This window comes from Glycine soja, chromosome 12 (assembly GCF_004193775.1).
Source record: "Glycine soja cultivar W05 chromosome 12, ASM419377v2, whole genome shotgun sequence".
Lineage (NCBI taxonomy): Eukaryota > Viridiplantae > Streptophyta > Magnoliopsida > Fabales > Fabaceae > Glycine > Glycine soja.
This window is the reverse complement of record NC_041013.1, coordinates 43,498,401-43,503,293: the sequence shown is the minus strand read 5'-3', so window position 1 is coordinate 43,503,293 and position 4,893 is coordinate 43,498,401.

Below are 4,893 nucleotides of genomic sequence, written 5' to 3'. Positions count from 1 at the left end.
ATCCCATGCGTGTGCTCCTATATATATATATTCTATATATACTGTATACTTTAAACAAAACCCTATAGTATACCTTAAAGAATTCAATGAGTTTTGTGTCCTTTGTTTTGCAGTGTATAACGTGTCTTCCCTTTATTAAGCACGTACATTTTGACCAGCCCAATTGCATGGTACTAAGAAACTACTGCAATTAAGAAACAACGTTTCTGTATTCTACTGGTTGGCTTAATATAGAAAACATGACGATAATATATAGTAATTTGTGTTTATTATGTTTGTTGGTCAAGATAAATACTATGAATTAATTTTAGTCATTCTTTTTTTCCATTAGTTTTTTTTTTAAATTTTAAAAGTTTTAAAAATAGTATTTATTTCTATTAATTTATAGATGAAATGATATATTTAGATATATCTAGATATATCATGTCTCGTGTGCCCTCCTAATTATAGCCATGCTTCTCGTGTAAATAAGAAAAACAATTATTTTTTTTGTAAAAATAGATTTTTTTGAAATAAGAGGAATTTAAAAGAAAGTGAAGACAGAAAAACAACATTTTTTAGTGAAATCACTATGTCCCTAATTAAAAAATTATTTTAACTAAATTAAAAAAAATACAAACAAGGATAAAAAAACAAAAAAGATTTCTTTCATTCCCTCTCATTTTCTTAGTTTTTATTACTCACGTGATGATTTTAATTATATCCCACTAAAGTCAGTCTAGCTAGTAGTAGGAGGGTCAGGATAGTTAATTTGCACAAGGTTCCAGATTCTAACTTTGTTGTTCTAATTGTATAAAAAAAACATTATTTTTTTTTCTTTTTCATTTATTTTGTGGATATTTCAAATAATAGAAGAATCATAAAAACATTTTCGTCCTTATAATTACAGATATATATATATATATATATATATATATATATATATATATATATATATATATATATATATATATATATATATATATATATATATTATTATTATTGTTGTTGTTGTTTTAGATTTTATGTAACATTGCTCTTGCAGAAAAAATACATATTCCTTTGAATTATGAGTAAGCACATGTTGTTCTGTTACGTAGTAATTTTCAGTTGGAATGCAATACTTAATATTTTATTATATTATATTGTGCCCATGCATACTGTGCGTTATGTGCATGAAACACGCACTTGTCTTCACTTCGTAGGCGCTACGTAAGCTATTAGCAACATTTTTGTTTTTAGCCATTGTAGGCATTGTTAGATTGTATTTAGAGGAATCACGAGCCCCACCTTAGTGGTGAAAGTTTGAATCATATATATGAAGTCATGGATATTGGTTTAACATGGTCATTGTATACCTAAAAAAAATTGTCTTTTGAGATTATTTGAATAATTTATTATAAATATAATTGAATACTTGAAATCAATTGATCGAACTTTATACTTAAAAAAGTTTACTGAATTTGTTTCGGGTAAATAAAAAAGGTACAAAAATATCTGCACCCAAAATAAAAAGGTACAAATATTAATCTAATAAAATGATAAAAAGTGGAGTATTTGTAAAAAATATACTAACACATAAGTAAATGTGAGAATTAGTAGAGTAATAGTATATTAAAAGGAAGTGAATTTAGTGGTATAATTGTAAGTATTTCATTTATAATGCTCAAATGTGGACGAGTCATATTTTTAATATTTGAGCACAATTATGAGGTAATTTTAGTGTAGAGTTTGTCTGCCTAACCATTGAATATTTTGGTAGCCCAGACCAAAGGGGAGAAACTAACAGGGATTACCTACTTTTGAGCATAAGCAAACATAAAAATGGTGTAAGTTTTAAGTGGTTATATGGGATCTTGCAATTGATACCATGGTTCTAAAAGGTATTTGGTCAGACGGGACCATTTCAGCATATTACACTACTGGACCTATTTGATGGAGAATTGATATACGTGGCACCACTTAAGATTGCTGGATTGACAAAAGAGCTAGGTGTGCCAAGATGAGAAATTTGAGTCATTAGGGGAGTGCCTTGTTGTTGTGATGATCCAAGCATTTGTAAATTATAAGATGATCAAACCAGCTTTAATTTTGTTTAAACACTATTGTGATAGTAACCTAAGTTGGTCCTATGTCAATTTGAGTGTCTTTATGGTGACAATTTGAGCCTTAAGCAATTGGGGGTAGATGTAGAGGCATGGAAGCAACAAACAACCTAGTATTGTCATCATTAACTCAGTTCTAAATCAATCTGAATCATAACTTGACGGATTGATCTAGAGGAATCTAATTATCAAATTGTTCCATTTTTACACACTTTTCAAACACTGACACACATTCTAATCTATTAGCTTTGTCACAAAAAACTCTAGGTTGGCAAACTACATACTCCAACATGCAACACCTTTTCATAACATAGTTCAATAGGCATAATAGGGAAAATAACATGGGATTTTGACCTAGATCTTGGTATTCCTAGAAGAATGATCACCAATACTACTACAATCATTGTATTTACTTGATTTTTATGTGACAGATATAATTTATGTATATAAATATCTTGGAATTAAAATCTAATTTTTTTTAGTATTTAGTATTAATTCATGTGAGTCAATCATTGACTCACTTGTAGAGGTGTTTGCGGATTGAACTGGATTGACCTTGAAGAGAAAATTCATCCGATTTAATTATTTTGATTTTGTTAATTTATCATTCAATTGGTAATAAATTTTTAATTCGATTCGATCTTATCTAATTTAAAAGAGTTTGGATTGAATCAGTTTTTTATTTTAATCCTACTTTTCAACTCTTTTTAGAAAGTACTAGATAAAAGGTATAATATATAATAAAAAAATAATTTAAAATATCAAATATTTTATTTATATGTCATTATATAACTAATAATAGAATATTTATGCATCTTAAGTCAAATAATTAGTAAAAATATCTTTAATTCAATAATTTTTTTATAAATAGATATAAGTTATATGATAATTTTATAAATTTGTAAGAAATAAATATAGAAATGAGTGATATTATAAATTTGAATAAAAATATATAATTATGTATAAATTTGGTTTGAATCAATTTCTAAAATCAAATTTGATTTGATCCAATAAAAAAATTTTGATTTTTCCAATTTTTCCATCCGTTTGATTTTTGAGTTTTTTGAATTGATTTTTTTGATACACATCGGATTGAATCAATTTATAAACACCCCTAGGCACTTGTTCAATTATTAACACGTTGACCTAGTATGAACCTTGACCGTGTTAATGCCTAATTTGATTATGATAACACTTGTTTATATGCAATAGACTCATTTCTCAACTTTCCATAACACCTAATAAGGCATTCCTATTCAGAAGCTAGTTTTCCTTTTTGGACATTAATTATCTATAGGGTGAGAATAAGTCAGACTGGCCTAAAGGGGCCTACGACCTGACTTACATAAAGCCTGACCTGGACTGAATTATTTAATTAAAAGGTTAGACTCGGACTATTTTAAAAGCCTATTAAATTAAATAGATCAGGCTTAGGCTTATTAAAAAGCCTTATAAACCTGATAGATCAGCATATATATATATATATATATATATATATATATATATATATATATATATATATATATATATTCATTTATATTATTTTTTGGGTACAATTAATTATTTTTTTGAAACTAACAGACTTTGCTTACACATTACTATTCCATAACTTCCATTCCTATAATCAAGTAAGACTTTAATTACAATTTAGGTGTGAGTCATGTGTCTCTTTATATTCCTCATTATTTTTTTATTGGTTTTCATTTTCCTTTAACTTTTCTATTACGTTTCTATTCCAGGAATATTAATGTGAAATGTGAAGAAGGCTTTTAAAAAAGCTATCAGGTCAAGCCAGACTTTTAAAAAGGTCAGATCGAGCAAAAATAAAAGTCTTTGATAGACTATAAGTCAAACTCAGACCTCAAAAATTCAGCGTAGGCTAGACTAAGATCTTTTAAAGTCTGATCTGACCTATTCTCACCCCTAATTATCCACACCTATTTTGATCTTCTTAAGTACAAGGTCTTTGACTTCAATGATCATAAGATGATACTCTTGTAGTGCCATACGGCAATCATTTATTTGGTGGCCTCGACACGAGGTAGGAAAATGTTTTTTTTTTTATTAATTATGTGTCCAAGAGGAAATTCTTATTTTCCACTTCTTTAAAGTTCTTGACCCTCTATGGTGGTTCTCTTATTTCCACGCGAATAAATCCTTCAATGCCAAATGTCATCCAAAAAGGTCATCTTTTAATTTGGAGGGGGGGTGGGGTGAAAAAGGCATTATGCAGAAGACTTGTTATGCATGATCCAACTACGTACTTGGTCCATGCTTCTTTAGACCTTATATCTTATAGGGGTGTTATAACAATCGCATAGTTAGCTTGTAAAATGCTAGATGACAGTCAACCTTTATATATAGTAGGGTTTGAAAATCCTTATCCATAAATTAGGTCTCATAACCAGTGACGACGACCTTTGGCAGTGTTAAACATGCTAATGCTATTGTAAAAAGAAAACTTTTTTTGATATTAGTCAAGGTTATAATATTAATAGTTAAGGCATCAGCTTCCACCCAATTAGTTTAGTAGTCCATTGTCACAATATATATTTGATCTAGTTTGATGTTGAAGAAAAATGTCCAAGGATATTGAGGTCTCATTGGTTGAATGGCCTTAAGGTATATATAAGGATCACAACAGGACGGACACATGTATTAATTACCCGCTACCGATTTTGTTGATAGAAACTACCTCATTATCCGCAAGTGCTGTAATTTTACCACAACCATTATTATAGTAATCTATGTTGTTATTTTAACATTCATTCTCTCGCTATTATTATTATCATTGCAAGTGTTACTACAT